This window comes from Orcinus orca, chromosome 15 (assembly GCF_937001465.1).
Source record: "Orcinus orca chromosome 15, mOrcOrc1.1, whole genome shotgun sequence".
NCBI lineage: Eukaryota > Metazoa > Chordata > Mammalia > Artiodactyla > Delphinidae > Orcinus > Orcinus orca.
In genome coordinates this window covers 88,555,620-88,573,061 of record NC_064573.1, presented here as the reverse complement: position 1 = coordinate 88,573,061, position 17,442 = coordinate 88,555,620, and the positions used below count along the sequence as shown (strand labels likewise).

Genomic DNA, 17,442 nt, shown 5'->3' with positions numbered 1-17,442 from the left:
CAACTACTGAGCCTGCGCTCTACAGCCCGCGAGCCACAACTACTTGAAGCCCACGCGCCCAGAGCCCGTGCTCCACAACAAGAGAAGCCACCACAATGAGAAGCCCGCGCACTGCAACGAAGAGTAGCTCCCACTCACTGCAACTAGAGAAAGCCCGCATGCAGCAACGAAGACCCAACATAGCCAAAACTAAATAAATAAACAGATACATTCCAACAAACAAAAGTCCAGGACCAGATGGCATCACTGATGAATTCTACCAAACATTCAAAAACGATTTAATGCCTATCCTTCTCAAACTCTTCTAAAAAATGAAAAGGAGGCAACGCTCCCAAATTCATTTTACGAGGCCAGCATTACCGATACGAAAACCAGACGAGGACACCACCAAAAGAGAAATTACAGGTTAACATCCCTGATGAACACAGATGCAAAAATCCTCAACAAAATATCAGCAAACTGAATTCAACAATACATTGAAAGGATAATACACCGTGATCAACTGGGACTTATTCCAGAGATGCAGGATGGTTCAACATGAGCAAATCAATCAACGTGTTGCACCACGTTAACAAAAGGAAGGATAAAAATCACATGATCATCTCAATAGAGCAGAGAAAGCATTTGACAAAACTCAACATCCATTTAGAATAAAAACTCTTAACAAAGTGGGTACAGAGGGAACATACCTCAACGTAATAAAGACCACATATGACAAGCCCATAGCTACATCATACTCGACAGTGAGAAGCTGAAAGCACTTCCTCTCATATCAGGACAAGACAAGGGTGCCCCCTCTTGCCATTTTTATTCGACACACTTTTGGAAGAGCCCTAGCCAGAACAATTAGACAGGGAAAAGGAATAAAAGGGCATCCAAGATCAGAAAGAAGTAAAACTGTCACCATCTGCAGATGACACGATATGATGTACAGAAAACCCTCAAGACTCCACCAAAAACCTGTTACAGTTAATAAATGAATTCAGTGAAGTTGCAGGATACAAAATCAGTAAGCAAAAATCTGTTACATTTTCATATACTAAGAATTATTAGAGAAGTTAAGAAAAACACCCATTTACAATTGCATCAAAAAGAATAAAATAAAAAAAAAAAAAGAATAAAATACTTAGGAATTTTCTGGCCAAGGAGGTAAAAGACCTGTACACTAAGAACTGTAAGACACTGATGAAGAAACTGAAGATGACACAAGTAAATGGAAAGATATCCTGTGCTCTCAGATTAGGATTAACATTGTTAAAATGTCCATACTACCTAAAGCAATCTACAGGTTCAACGCAATCCCTATCAAACTCCCAAAGGTATTTTTCACAGAAATAGAACAAACAATCTAAAAATTTGTATGGAACCACAAAAGATCATGAAAAGCCAAAGTAATCTTGAGAAAAAAGAACAACACTAGAGGCATCAAGCTCCCTGATTTCAAACCATATTACAGAGTTTTAGTAGTCACAACAGTATGGTATTGGCATCAAAACAAACCCACAGATCAATGGAACAGAAGGTCCAAAAATAAACCCACACATATATGGTCAATTAATTTATGACAAAGGAGGTAAGAAAATACAATGGGAAAGAAACAGTCTCTTCAATAAATGGTGTTGGGAAAACTGAACAGCCACATGCAAAAAAATAAAACTGGACCACTATCTTACACCATACACAAAAATTAACTCAAAATGGATTAACGACTTGAATGTATGACCAGAGACCATAAAACTCCTAGAAGAAAACACAGGTGGTTAAGCTTCTTGACATCTCTCTTGGAGACTTTTTTTTTTTTTTTTGGATCTGACTCCAAAGGCAATGGCAACAAAAGCAAAAATAAACAAATGGGAGACATCAAACTTAAAAGCTCTGTGCAACAAAGAAAACCGTCAACAAAATAAAAAGGCAATCTTTTTATAGGAAGAATAGAAGAAGATATTTGCAAATCATATATCTGATAAGGGGTTAACATCCAAAATATATAAAGAACTCATGCAGCTCAATAACAACAACAAAAAAATCCAATTGAAAAATGGACAGAGGATCCGAATAGACATTTTTCCAAAGAAGAAACAGATGGCCAACAGATACATGAAAAGATGCTCAACATCACTAATCATCAGGCAAATGCAAATCAAAACCACGAGATACCACTTCACACCGGAAAGGCAAATCGAAACCACGAGGTATCACCTCACACCTATTATCAAAAAGACCACAAATGACAAATGTTGGCAAAGATGCGGAGAAAAGGGAACCCTCAGGCACTGTTAGTGGGACTGCAAACTGGTGCAGCCACTATGGAAAACAGTATGGAGCTTCCTCAAAAAAAATTAAAAACAGAACTACCATATGACAATTCTATTACCAGCCATTCCACTGTATCTGAAGAAAACAAAAACACTAATTTGAAAAGTTATAGGTACCCCTATGTTCATATGCACCATTATTTACGATAGCCAAGACAGAGAAGCAACCTAAGTGCCCGTCAATAAATGAGTGGATAAAGAAGATGTGAGCTATATAGAGAGACAGATATGGAGAGATACACAATGGAATATTACTCAGCCATAAAAAAGAATGAAATCCTGCCATTTGCAACAACATGGATGGAACCTGAGGTATTATGTTAAGTGAAATAAGTCAGGCAAAGGAAGACAAATACTGTGTGATGTCACTTGTATGTGAAATCTAAACAAAACTCACAGAGAACAAGCTGGTGGTTGCAGTGGGGGTTGGCTGGTAGGTGAAGTGGGTTAAAGGGGATCAAAAGGTACAAACTTCCAGCTATAAGATAAGTAAGTCCTGGGGAGGTAGAGCTTGGGAACTGTAGTCAGCAATATTGTGCTGCATATTCAAAAATTGCTGAGAGTAAATCTTTATTTTCTTTAATTTTATTTATTTATTTTTGGCTGCGTTGGGTCTTTGCTGCTGCGCGTGGGCTTTGCTCTAGTTGCGGCGAGCGGAGGCTGCTCTTCGTTGCGGTGCGCGGGCTTCTCGTTGCGGTGGCCTCTCTTGTTGCGGAGCACAGGCTCTAGGCACGTGGGCTTCAGTAGTTGTGGCTCACGGGCTCTAGAGCGCAGGCTCAGTAGCTGTGGCGCACGGGCTCAGCTGCTCCGCGGCATGTGGGATCTTCCCGGACCAAGGCTCAAACCCATGTCCCCTGAACTGGCAGGTGGTTTCTTAACCACTGTGCCACCAGGGAAGCCCCGAGAGAGTAAATCTTGAAAATTCTCATCACAAGAAAAAAAAAATTGTAACTCTGTATGACGACAGATGGTAACTAGACTTAATGTGGTGACCATTTTGCAATGTACACAAATGTCAAATCATTATGATGGACACCTAAAACTAATATAATGTTGTATGTTAATTATATTCCCATAAAAATAAGCAGATACATACATATCTATATATATATTTCTTTCTTAAAAAATATATTTCCTAGTTATGTCCACTAAAGAGTCTGGAAGCAATAACACCCCATAAATACCTGCTTACTTTTGCAAAAAAGGAACTCAGGAAGAATAAGCCAGAAATGAAGGGGGTGGGTGCAAGCAGACTGGCAGGACAGGGGAGGAAGGGGCGCTTCTGAGTACACCATCTCGTATCATTTTGACTTCTAGAATCATGTTAAAGTGTTACACGTTCAAAAAGCAAAATTAAATCAATAGGGATGAAGAGCTCCCTAAAACTGAACGCAAACAGAAGCAAATCTAACTCTGGAAAGGACAAAATAATCACCAATGGAACGGGGAAGGAAGGCACGGATCAACTCCATGATGCTGGATGAGAAGAGGGAGTCAGTATCAACTCATGGTTTTTCCTTAAAACACATTTCCTGTCTCCTGAAATGGCCTAAAAACAATGACATCCTGGCAGAATGGAGGAAAACTAGGGGCAGAGAGCTCTGCAGAACAAGCAGCAATGTACACAGCCTTGCCCGGGGTGGTGACGGAAGACAGAGAGAAAGGTTAGGAGATTTTAGGACAGTGGTTCTCAGCAGTTTCATCTCCATCTTTGAAATAAATAAACTCATGCCATCGTTTAACACCATTTGTATCTCAAAGTCAAGTCAGCGATGGGACTACAAACAAATCCAAGACTAAGTAAAGCTTCTCCTTTCAACCTGAGGCTCTCCTCAAACAGAGACGCTGCTGCACACACACTCACACTCTAGGAAACCAGCAGAGTTAAGACTGGAGGCCTAGTAACAGGCACAGGCGGGTTAAGAAAGGCCAGGGTGAAGGACGCCACTCAGGGCACCGTGGGGGCCGCGTCACCACACGGAGCAGGCCTCTGCGGGGCTGAAACGCAGGCAGCGTCGGCCGGGGGAGTCTGAGGTCCGCGGGCTCCAGGCACCACCACCACATCTCAGTTTTGTGAGAAAGCGATCCAGGGGGAGCCCAGGCGGGATGGAGACTGACCCCCATCAGCAGAGCGGTGGCAGCTACACCACGAGGACCTTCACCCCCAGACACCACACGTGCAGCCACGTGAACCCTCCCTCTCTCCCTGAAAAAGCACCGCCGCCCTCCAGAACTCCCCTCTGTGGAGAATGCTCTCTGCCCTCCACTCCCTGGTAACCTGTATTCAAGGGCTTTTTATATAAGTTGTCTTTGTGCGGCCCTAAGTAACTTGATAGACACCCCTAAAACGGACCAACTACCTCTGCGAGAGGGAGTAAAAAAGAGGCTTAAATTAAACACATTAAAAACAATGCTTTCACTCATCTTGAATTGCTCCCCCAAATTTTTAAAAGATGGATGGATAGATGGATGTGTGATAAAGCAGGTCAGTAAAATGTTAATAATAGAAAACTAGGTGGTGGGTATCTAGGTGTTTACTATAAAATTCTTTCAATCTTTGTGTATCTTTGAAATTTTTCATAGTAAAATGTTAGCATCTATTAAGATGGTAACACCAGATGCCACTTAAGAAAAGTCCTATTGGCTAACAAAACACTCATTCTTCTCCCACCTCAGAGCAGGTTACGAAGGTTCCACAGTAGTTCCTAAAATACGTAAGTTCCAAAAGATATAAAATGGACTAAACTGAGTTTTAAAACTCGGTTTTAAGGGTGCACTACACCATGTGCTACTACACAGGCCTGACCTCTCTGGGGCTGCAGTGCAAACGGAAGCCCAGACTTCATGTCCCCAGAGTCCCTTCTGATTAAAACCATGGTGTTGGTGGTGGGTCCTTAACCCGATGGGCCAGCGCCCCCTGTACTACGCCAGGTGGGATCTATCTCAGCTTGAGAGGAACATTCAAGACAAACTGAAGAAGTGCTTCCTTAAACACCAGCTAATAAAGCTACAAATGCCCAATTCATTATTCTGCTGCTATTTCTCAACCTTTTTTCCCCCACTGTCCCCCTAAGAAGCCTATTTAGGCATTTCTCTCCCGACCGTCCCCCGTGAAGTTGTAAACCATAGCTATGCTGTATATCTGGGAAGTACTATGACTCTTTGGGATGCCACAAACCACTGTCATACCTAATTTTTTCTCACCTTCCTCTCAAGAACCAATTCTGATCCTCTTGTGGGAGATATCACCCTCACAGAGAATGTAGCTTCTAATGTATAGAAAGAAACCTATTTTTGCAAATTTTCTGTACATCTAAAGTTATTCCAAAGTGTTTATTTAAAAGTTAAACAGAGGCTTCCCTGGTGGCACAGTGGTTAAGAATCCGCCTGCCAATGCAGGGGACCCGGGTTCGAGCCCTGGTCTGGGAACGAAGATCCCACATGCCGTGTAGCAACTAAGCCCGTGCGCCACAACTACTAAGCCTGCACTCTAGAGCCCGTGAGCCACAACTACCGAAGCCTGCGCGCCTAGAGCCCGTGCTCCGCAACAAGAGAAGCCACCGCAATGAGAAGCCCTCGCATCACATCCAAGAGTAGCCCCCGCTCGCCACAACTAGAGAAAGCCCGCGTACAGCAATGAAGACCCAACGCGGCCAAAAATAAGTAAAATAAATTTATATTAAAAAAATTAAATAGACCAAATATCAAATAAAAATCTTAAAGTCACAATCTAGATTAAGAAAATAAGACTCAACTATATGCTGTTTACAAGAATACACTTTGAAAAGAAATGGATACCGGGGAATTCCCCGGTGGTCCACAGGTTAGGATTCAGTGCTTTCACTGCTGAGGGTCTGGGTTCAATCCCTGGTCAGGAAACTTAACATCCTGCAAGCCACATGGCATGGCCAAAAAAAAAAAAAAAATTTTTTTTTAAATTTAAAAGTAAATAAAGAAATGGATACCAAATCAGTCAGTCTGGGGAAGTCAAGAATGAGGAGAAAGAGCAAAGAGGAACCTCGTCATGCTTGGGGTGCTTCTGTACTGTCTGACTGTAATGCAATGTAAACTGTTCATTCATTACTTGTATTAAAATGCTGGCAAGAATCCAAATGTCCTTCAACGAGTGAATGGATAACCGCGGTCCATCCACACTGTGGACCTACTACTCCACAAAAAGGGACATTCTTGGTACACGCAGCAACCTGGATGAATCTCAAAGGCATTACGCTCAGTGGAAGAAGCCAGACTCAAAAGGCTCCACGCTGTGTGAGTTCCTGTAGCTGACATCCTGAAAAACACAGAAAACACACACTCAGGGGTCAGAGGCTGCCGAGGGCTGGGGAAAGAGTTCACTACAGAGTGGCAGCACAAGGCAACTGCTGGGAGGGAAGGAATTGTTTTGTATCCCAATTATCATGGAAATTACACATCTGTCAAAATTCTCTGAATTCTACTCCAAAAAGTGAATACTATTAAACGTACATTAAAAAAAAAAAAAAAAGCTAAGTAAAACAGCAAAGTGAGGATATACAAAGACCTTCCCTTCCACTCAGAACATAAATGATTTTTTAAATTTATTTCTACACTATAATAGTGCACCTAAACAGGATAAAAATTTCTGTTGGTTAGAACAAAGCAAAAAAAAACACAGAGGGGGCGGGGCTGAGATAACAGGCCCAAAGGATGCTCTACGCAGAAGAAAAGTCTAAGGGCCAGGGTCTTGACTCTGAAAGGCAGCGGTGCGTAGTCCCTGTACAGGGGGCTGAGGAGCAGAGGCAGCCCCAGAGCAAGATGTGAGGCCGCAGCCGCAGTCAGCTGCTCGCCCTGCAGGCGCTCACTGCCGCCACACTGGGAACGCGGGACCCTGGGGGTGCGGGTAGCAGTGCAGAGAGAATGCCAACGAGAGAATTCAAGACATAAGACGGACGGCCCCGGTGAATGGTCCACGTGAAGGACACCACGCTGCCTGTGCAGGACGTCTAACTTCACCCAGGGCCCCCTGAATGCAAGATCCAGCAGCTGAACCCTTCCTTCAATGGCCTCCGGAGCTCCCATCTCCAACTGCAGGAGTCAAATTCAATTCTCTTCATTTCTACCTACGAAATCCAAACCTCACCTCGTGCATTAAGTCTCTACTAGAAAAGCCAATTTCCCTCCTCTAACTGAGAGCATGCGAAGTCTATTCCTCAGCAACCCCTACAATTTCTAATTACGCTTGCATGCCTAGGTCCCTACCAAATCCACCTGCTTTAGAAAAGAATGTGTTCACTAACTTATTTACTCAACAAATGTTTATTAAGCACGTACGCCATCAGACACGATTTGAAGCACTGTGTGTACGACAGCGAACAAAGCATAGCTCCTGCCCCAACGCACAAAGCGGTGAGTGCCAGACCATCAGTGCAGTGGCGCAGCTCAGGGTAAGGGATGGAGCACGCGGGCGAGTGGGCAAGGCGCTGGGTTATCCAGCAGCCTCTCTGAGGAGGGAACTGCTGAAAAGAGAACTCAGTGAGAGGCAGACCCGTGGCACGTGGGGACCTGATGTTTCAGGCAGAGCCGAAGTGTGCCCAGGCCTGAGCTGGGTGTGGCAGGAGCCAGGTGACAACGAGTGGGGTCAGGACATGAAGTCACAGGGGCAGCAGGGACCTGGGCACAAGGGGCCTCATAAACTGCCTTAAGGACTTTGGCTTTTTTTCTCAGGGAGATGAGAAACGATGGAGGGCTCTGAACAAGCAGTGCATCACCCGAATCTGTGCTCAGAGTCAACTGCAGAGCAGCTCAGCTCAGGTGAGCAGGAAGGAGGTCACTGGAATAACCCAGGCGAGATGACCCGGGGGGCTTAAATGACAGCTGTAGCCAAGAAGGCAGTGAGAAGCAGTCAGGTTTGAGATCAATTTTTAAAGTGCCGACCAATCAAATTTGGAACGTGGAAGGAACGCAGAGACCACACAAGGAGCTCTGTCCTGAGCAACAGGAAGAATGGCGCTGCCTCTGACTGAGATGCAGCAGTGTATAAGCAGGTTTCACACATGTAAAAGTGGCTGTTTGGAAGATCCTGCCAGGAGAAACACATTCAGGATGTGTTGACAAGTGACCCAGTCGTGACACGGGATGAGATCACCCAGTGTACAGACCAGAGAGGAGGTGAGAGGACCACCTCGAGGCCTTATAATTTGTGTAAGTTAGGGAGATGAGAAGGAACCAGGAAGGAGGCTGAGGAGAGCAACCATCAAGGTAAAAGGACAATCAACAGAGTTATGTCCCAGTGCCACCAGGGCACAGCGATTCAAGGAAGCCATGGGAGGCCCAGTCAAAGGTGGCCAACAGGGGGACTTGGCAATATGGTGTCACCTAACCCCAAGAGGAGCTGTTTCAGAGGCGAGGTGGGACCAAAAGCTTAGCTTGAACCAACGTTCAAGAGAAATGAGAAGAGGAAGTAGTGATAGGGAGCTCGCGATTCTTCCTAATTCTGGTATAAAAGGAAGCTAAGCCCTAGAAAGGGTAACGGTAGCTGGAGGGGCTGTACGTTGATGAGAATACTCTGAAGAGAAGATAAACTGAAGGCAACACAAGGATATTAAAGCCACGGCCTGGGATAGGCAAGAAAGAGGGGATCCAACACAAGAAATTAAGTAGATGACGGTTCACTAATACTACTCGACTAACAGCAACTGCTGTAGAGAATTTCATGGCACCTGATCATGCTAACTACATGTTTTTAAAAGCACATAGAATTACACTGTACAATCCCCATTATTAAAAAAAAATTACACGAATAGAACAAGGGGCCACAAAGAAACTGCTAAGTGTGCTTATCTTTGGGTGGTAGAATGATTTAGAGTTTTAAGATGTATTTTTACATTTTCTTCCAACCATTCAGAAAGCATATTTATATTTCACTGGTTCCACTAAAAAAAAAATTACAAAAACCATTTTATTGCACATATCAGGTAAAAAAATAAAAATTCACCAGAAAATACAAATAAGCGAAGAGAATAAAACTCATCTGTAACGCCCGGGATAATCACTACTAGCCCGCCGCTAGGTTATTCTTCTCCGACTGAGGAGGTGGCGTCTGAGCAGAGATGTGGGCGGCAGATCTCTGCGGGAAGGTGTTCCGGGCGGAGGGCGCGGGCAACGCGAAGACCCCGGGGGCGACAGCCTTAGCCAGCTGAGAGCTGCAAGTGGGCGAGGGAGGGGGGCTGGAGGCGGCCGCACGCCGCGGCGCCGCAGGGCTCCCTGGCCAACGCGTCTGACAAGTCACTCTCCCTCGGCACCTTTGCCCACACCTGCGGGGGACACCTCGCGCGAAGCAGCAAAGCCGCGCCATCCCCATGCTGCGGAGAGGGTCGGGCATCGAACCCGGACCACGAGACCAAAAGAAAGCAACAGACCTGACTTGAATCCCACGCACAAAAAAGAATGCGAGGCGCCCCGCGGCCCCACGGCCCACTCACCGGGAGGAACGGGCGGGCCCGCAGCGTCCCCGGCCGCCGCCGGCCCGCCTCACGGCCGACCGGTCCCGGCGCCGAGCCCGTCCCGTCCCACAGCCAGCGCCGCGCGGGGCCTCCCTCCCCGGAGCCCCGGGCCCCCGCGGCTCCAGGGGGAACCGAGGCCGGGGCGCAGGCCATAAGACCCCCGGCCCGTTGTCCCCGCCGCGCCCACACCTACCCCGGGTCTGAGCCGCGCTCCTCCACGTCGGGCTGGGGCTGGGGACCGGGCCCAGACGGCACCGTTCCGCTCGACACATCCGGGGCCCGGCCGGAGGAAGCGGCGGCGCGCCTGCTACGGCGAGCCGGAAGGGACGCGCGCCCCGCGCTCGCAGCTGCGCGTTGGCGCCCGGCGTGACGTCGGCGGAGCGGGAGGAGTGGAGACGGCGGTGAGGGCTAGACCGGCAAGGCGAGGGCGCGGGCCGATGGGCCGGCGGCGGAGCGGGCGCCGGGTTTGTGGAGAGCGGAGGTTGCCCTGGGGGCGCTGCGAGGACGAGGGAGCGGGTGTGCGCTCGCTCCTCCCGCCGCAGCGCCTATTGCGCGCCGGCTGCTGGCCTCCGGAGGAGGTCTCGGAAGCCCCCGGGGCCGCCCATCCCGGGGGGGCGGGGTCGGCTGCCGGCGCTGTGGGCGGGGCGAGGGGCGGGCAGGCGGGCTGGCCGAGCCGGAGGAAGGGTCAGCCGGAGGGCGGAGTGAGGAGGCGGTGCAGAAAGGGGGCGGGAGCCGAGGAAGTCACCCCTCAGAACCAGACAAACCGTGCGGGGAGACGGGGTGTCCACTGGTAACTGTTCCCCAGCTCAGCTTCGGCTGCTCGCTGCTCAAAGCCAATAAACGGGAAGCAAGAGTCAGGAGAAGGAAAGGTGCTTTAATCAGAAAAGCCGGCCGTCTGGGGAGGAGGTGGACTCGCGTCCAGAGATCAACTCCGAGGATTCTGCTCAGCCATGACAGTTTTTAAAGGGAAGAAGGGGGGAGAATCTCAGGCAGACATCGAGGCAGGAGGGTGGGTTCTGCGTCCTTCTCCATTGCGTGCACACTGCCTGACTCTTCAGATGTTATCTTGCCTCAGTGATCTGCCTGCAGGATTGCTAAGGGGGCTGCTGGGGGCAGAGAGCTGGTCAGTTTTTAACTGCTTAGTTCTTCATTCTGACTTCTTTTAATCTAGGGAAAGAATCAACAGGTTAGGCAAGGCATGTGTGCATTCAGGAGAGCATCAGTCAGGAATTAGGTTAAATTGCCTAGTGGTATCATTCCTATAATTAGGTTCTTTTAAGGTTAGAGGGGAACAGAAATGGGCAAACAGGGAAGGGGCAAAGGAGCTGCTTTCATAAAGAATGGAGTCGGACCACAGCCTCACACTATATGCAAAAGTGAACTCAAAATGGATCAAAGGCCTAAATGTAAGTGCTAAAATTACAGAACTCGCAGAAGGAAACAGATGCAAATCTTCAGGTTCATGGATTAGGCAGTGGTTTCTTATGACACCAAAAGCAGAAGTAACAACATAAAAAATAGGTTGGACATCATCAAAATTAAAAACTTGTGCTTCAGATGACACCATTAAGAAAAGACAACCCAGAGAATGAGAGAAAATAGCTGCAAATCATATACCTGATAAGGGACTTGTATCCAGAATAAAGAACTTGCAACTGAAGAGTTAAAAGGCTAATAATTTTAAAATGGGCAAAGGGGGGCTTCCCTGGTGGCGCAGTGGTTGAGAGTTCGCCTGCCGACGCAGGGGACACGGGTTTGTGCCCCGGTCCGGGAAGATCCCACATGCCCCAGAGCGGCTGGGCCCGTGAGCCTGCGCGTCCGGAGCCTGTGCTCCACAACGGGAGAGGCCACAACAGTGAGAGGCCCGCGTACCGCAAAAAAAAAAAAAAAAAAATGGGCAAACGGATGGATTAACAACAAGGTCCTACTGTATAGCACAGGGAAATATGTTCAGTATCCTGTGACAAACCATCATGGAAAAGAATATGCAAAAGTATATATATATATGTATATGTGTATAACTGAGTCACTTTGCTGTACAGAAGAAATTAACACAACATTGTAAATCAACTATACTTCAGTTAAAAAAAATTTTTTTAATGGGCAAAGGACTTGCATATATGCCTCAAAAGAGGATGTACAAATAGGCCCATGAAAAGATATTCAACGTCATTAGGGATCGGGGAAATATAAACCAAAACCACTAGGATGGCTTGAATCAAAAAGTTAGGTAGGGCTTCCCTCGTGGCGCAATGGTTAAGAATCCGCCTGCCAATGCAGGGGACACGGGTTCGAGCCCTGGTCCGGGAAGATCCCACATGCCGCGGAGCGGTTGAGCCCATGCACCACAACTACTGACCCTGCTCTCTAGAGCCCGTGAGCCACAACTACTGAGCCCACATGCTGCAACTACTGAAGCCCACGTGCCTAGAGCCCATGCTCCGCAACAAGAGAAGCCACTGCAATGAGAAGACCGCGCAGTGCAATGAAGAATAGCCCCGGGCTTCCCTGGTGGCGCAGTGGTTAAGAATCCGCCTGCCAATGCAGGGGACATGGGTTCGTGGCCCGGTCTGGTAAGATACCACATGCTGCGGAGCGGCTGGGCCCGTGAGCCATGGCCGCTGAGCCTGCGCGTCTGGAGCCTATGCTCCGCAACGGGAGAGGACACAGCAGTGAGAGGCCCGCGAACCGCAAAAAAAAATAAAAAAAGAGTAGCCCCAGCTCGCCAAAACTAGAGAAAGCCCGCGTGCAGCAACGCAGATCCGAGGCAGCCAAATAAATTAATTAAATTTTAAAAAGACATTGTTTAAAAAAAAAAAGGTAACTGCATCTTTATCTTGGATAGCTCTGAATGAGCCCGTGTGAGCCCCGAATGTAATCACAAGTGGGAGGTAGAGGGAGATTTGACTCCAGAAGAAGTAGGAGAGGAGATGAGAGAAGCAAGAGGCTGGACAGGTACGACTGCTGGCTGTGGGCTGTGAGGCAAGGAATGTGCGCAGAAGCTGAAAAGGACAAGGAGATGAATTCTCCCCTGGAGCCTCCTGCCAGCACCATGATTTTAGCCGCATGAGACCCATTTTGGACTTCTGGCCTGCATGACTCTAAGATAATAAATCTGCGTTGTTTCAAGCCAAAAAAAAAAAAAGGTAACAAGAAGTGCACAAGCCTATGGCGAAATCGGAAACCTCATACACTGCTGGTGGGAATTTAAAGTGATGCAGCCTCTTGAAAAAAATGGTTTGGCAGTTCCACAAAAGACTTGTTAGGAGTTAACATACGACCCAGGAATTCCACTCCTAAGTATATACCCAAGAGAATTAAAAACACACAGCCAAATGGAAGTGTGTATGAAAATGTTCTTAGCAGCATTACTCATAATTCCCAAGAAATGTAAACAACCCAAACGTCCATCAACTGATGAATAAACAAAATGTGGCCTAGCCATAGAATGGAGTATTATTCAGCAGAAAAAAGGAGGGTGAAATATTGACACAGGCTACAGCATAGATGAACCTTGAAAAAAACACTACACTAAGTGAGAGAAGCCAGCCGCAGGAGGCCGCGCATCTCATGATCCCATTTATATCAAATGTACAGAACAGGCAAATCCACAGAGATGGAAAGTCGATGCGGGTTTCCAGGGGCTGGAGGGAGGGCACTGGGACAGCAGCTGGGTGCAGGGTTTCCTTTCAAGGTTGATGAAAAAGGTGAAATTAGGTAGTGCTGGTGGTTGCACAACTTTGTGAATTTACTAAACACCGCTGGATTGTGCACTTTGAAAGGATGAGTTTCGTGGTACGTGAATTATATCTCAATCAGAAATCCACCTTAAAAAAAGAAAAGCAGGCTAAAGTGATCAACTGCTCAGCAAAATGCAGATGCAAGTATCCTCTCTGATATAAACACACAAAAAATTCTAAAGAGAAAGGAAAACTTGACTATAAAAGGGAGACAGGAGAGGGACATGAAAGGGATCAAATTAGTTGGATGAAAGAGGGGAGTGATTTCATGTTTCTAAGTACTGGTAGGGAGGCCCTTTCAATCTTCACTCCACCCTCCTACTTAGCAACGTTGGAAAGTTAAAAACTACACCTGCCAGACTCCTTGGAGGCCCGAGCCCCAGCCAAGACGTGGGCCCCTCCCGCTTGCTGCCTCTGCGTGACTGGGGGCGGCGGGGAGGTGCCCTCCTTCCTGCTGCTCCTGGCTGCACTTGCTGACGGATATGAGTTGACAAATTTGAGTCTCTCCTGTAAGGGAGGTCCGGTGGTGGGTGGCTTCTTGACCGGAATCCCTGACCCTGGACGCAGCTCTGGGCCTGCCAGAACGCATCTCCAAGTGTGGGGGTCCTGGGGCCTCCCATCCCTCTCGGCTCCAGAGGCAGCATCAGCAACTGGAGGTGCCTTGCGGGGGGTCAGTTCTGTCTTGTTTTGGGAGTCATTCCAGGAGACCCAGTCCAAACCAGGTTATTAGGCCCCTCCAACAATGCACAAGCCCCACATGTCCTGTGGAAAACGTCTGCCCAACTCAATCTGCAGAGTGGCTTCCGTTTCCAGAAGCAGCCTGTAACGTTTTCCCTCTTAGACCCTCTCAAACTGCAGCTTCAATACACACAGATCAAAACTGCTTAGATGTAAGCTTTAAAAACTGTGAACCGCTATATTGTATACCTGCAACTTATAGAATATTGTAAACCAACTACACTTCAATTAAAAAAAAAAAAAAACGCTTAAATGATTTTCCCACTGTTTTCTTGGATGGTTGATTCCTGTGCACATCTTACATGCTGGCCGATGTGGGAATCTGCGGGGCAGCCGGGGGAGGCTGGCATGATGGGCCGCCAAGCTCCTCCCTCAGCCAGGAGGGCTGGGGCCGGGGAAGGAGGTACCAGCTCAGGCTCTGCTTGCCCTCCGGCATCGGGGGGATACAGAGCTTTTCTGTTTTTGTTTTTTAATTTATTTTATTTATTTATTTTTGGCTGTGTCTGCTTGCCCTCCGGCATCGGGGGGATACAGAGCTTTTCTGTTTTTGTTTTTATTTTATTTATTTATTTTTGGCTGTGTTGGGTCTTCGTTTGAGCGGGGGCTGCTCTTCGTTGCGGTGTGCGGGCTTCTCATTATGGTGGCTTCTCTTGTTGCGGAGCACGGGCTCTAGGGCACAGGCTTCAGTAGTTGCGGCGCACGGGCTTAGTTGCTCCGCAGCATGTGGGATCTTCCCAGACCAGGGCTCGAACCCGTGTGCCCTGCATTGGCAGGTGGATTCTTAACCGCTGCGCCACCAGGGGAGCCCTGCTTTTCTGTTTAAATCAGCCAGACTGAGTCTCAGTTGCTGACAACTGAGACCCCGACTATGCAGGCCCCTGACTCTAACTTTTTCCTGAGTGTGCTTCCCCACTCAGGGAAGGGGCACGAGACCCAGAAGAAGGCCGGCCCCAAGATCAGGTTTGCTCCCTGATGTTGTGGAGAGTGGGGGACTAGGCATAGTCATATGATACTGGCAGGGACGCAAGGAAACGCTTCTACGGCGGACAGGGGCTGTCAGAATTAGGTAGGCATTAGAAACCCGCCAGACCACCGAGTCAGCATCTCGGGATGCTCACACGTGGACAAGGATGTATAGGGCTGGTCGTTGTGTGCAAAATCACAGGCTGGACACATGTCCACCAGCAGGCTGAGTGGTATGGACTGCGTACACTGTGGGCCACCAGCAAGAACGACACAGACTTTTGTGATGGCAAAGACCGCCACCGTCTGTGAAGACAAGGGTCAAACACGCTCATACATGCACAGAGACCTCTGGAAGTCACAAGAAAAACGAGTAGGGGCCTATGGAGAGATACTGGCAATTAGGGAGGGAGGGCAACTTCTGTTTTTCTGTACTCTGTTTTTCCAAGTACACATTTTATTTTATTTATTTTTTTGGCCGTGCCGTGCAGCATGCAGGATCTTAGTTCCCCGACCAGGGATCCAACCCACGCCCCCTGCAGTGGAAGTGTGCAGTCCTAACCACTGGACCACCAGGGAATTCCCTCCAAGTACATATTTTAAAATATCACATACCCATGGATCCTCCAAGGTGATTTAAATGAGTCACCCAGGGACTTCCCTGGTGGTCCAGTGGTAAAGAATCTGCCTTCCAATGCAGGGGTCGTGGGTTCGATCCCTGGTCGGGGAACTAAGATCCCACAGGCTGCGGGGCAACTAAGCCCTCACACCACAACTACTGAGCTCACGCGCCTCAACTAGAGAGAAAACCCGCGCCCCGCAACTAGAGAGAAGCCAGCGCTCTGCAAGGAAAGATCCCACATGCCTCAACGAAGATCCCGTGTGCCGCAACTAAGACCCGATGCAGCCAAAAAAATAAACAAACAAAATTAATTTTTTTTTTTTAAAGAAAGGAGTTTGTTCTTTGCTAAAAAACAAAACAAGACTCACTCACTAATTGCCTGGAGTCACACTTGGGAATTGTCTACAATTTGACCCTGAAACCAAGACCACGTAACCTTCCATGGGGAGAGCCCCACGATCCCAGCAGTGCTTAGGTTACTTTCTGCCCTGGGAAGTGACTTTAAAAGCCCTATCCCAGGTAAAATTAACATGCTTAAAGTCAAGCCCCAGGATTTCTCCTGCAAGCCCATCCTGTTCCCAATCACGCCACCTGTTAATGGCCCAGCTAGCTCCTCAATTCCTGAAACCCAAAGCCCAGGTCGGCCTCGAACCCTGCCTCCTGTCCCAGCCGCAGGCCACCCGGCAGCGGCAGCCGCTCGGCAAGGTTTCTCGGACCCAAAGGCACACCTCACTTGGTCTCTCCCCCATGGCACTGCCAGTCTTGCCGATTCTACTCGCCCCACCCGCCCTGTTCTCGGAAAGACAGTGCTCCCTCGAGGGGATTTGCCCAGCCACGTTGTACACACGTGTGCAACCCACCACACGGCATTTGCACATCACACGTGCACACGTACCCATGCAGACACATCACCTACGATCACATCACAAATACACGTGCACAAACTGCTCACACACCACACGTGCGTCCACGTGGCCACACAGCACGTGCACGCGTGCGTCCCACGTGCACACACACCACGCGTCTCCTGCAGCAGACTTGCCGACTTCCTTGGTAACAGAGCGTCCCCTTCTCCGCAGGGCGCCACTTAATAAAAGCATTTCCCTGCCCCCCTTGCAGCTGGACGTGACCACGTGACACACCTCTGGCCAGCGAGGGGATGAAGTCGCTGGCGGAACGTCCAGGAGGGCTCGCTACGGGACAGTCAACGATGTGCCCCTTCCTTCTGCCCTCCCTCCTCCCTCCCGCCCGGAATACAGGCGGCGCCAGGGATGCACGGACCAGGATGAAAGCTGCGTGCCGCAGGGGGCCAGGTGGACACCCAGAAGGAGCCCGTGTCCTCCAGCGCTGGGGACTGCTACCCCTGGCCCGACGGCCCCCCTGTCCTGTTCTGGTCTGCGCCGCTCGCCGGGCCGCCGAGCCCCACCCTGACAGCCGGGCAGCCAGTCCTGCCAGGAGCCGCCCGCTGTCCCGCCGGCTCCAGCCTGCGCCCAGCCACGCGCCCCCACCAGGTCACCCGTTCCCACCGCTCCGGTCTGCTGCTGACACAGCGCACGGTGCTCCTTGCACCTCTCTCGGTGAAA

At 48.8% G+C, this 17,442-nt stretch overlaps 1 protein-coding gene across 12 annotated transcripts in view; it reads right to left on the bottom strand.

Moving 5' to 3' along the window:
• Positions 1–10,356, bottom strand: part of EP400 (E1A binding protein p400) — a 111,502-nt gene extending 101,146 nt beyond the window's left edge. For 5 of the 12 annotated variants that reach the window (XM_033440625.2, XM_033440627.2, XM_033440634.2 and 2 more), the window contains exon 1: positions 9,990–10,355. The gene's annotated coding sequence lies outside the window, so the exon portion shown is untranslated. Of the gene's footprint in view, positions 1–9,989 lie in introns of all 12 variants that reach the window. The other 7 variants (XM_033440633.2, XM_033440628.2, XM_033440629.2 and 4 more) reach the window with 3 other exon arrangements.
• Positions 10,357–17,442: the final 7,086 nt, after the last annotated feature.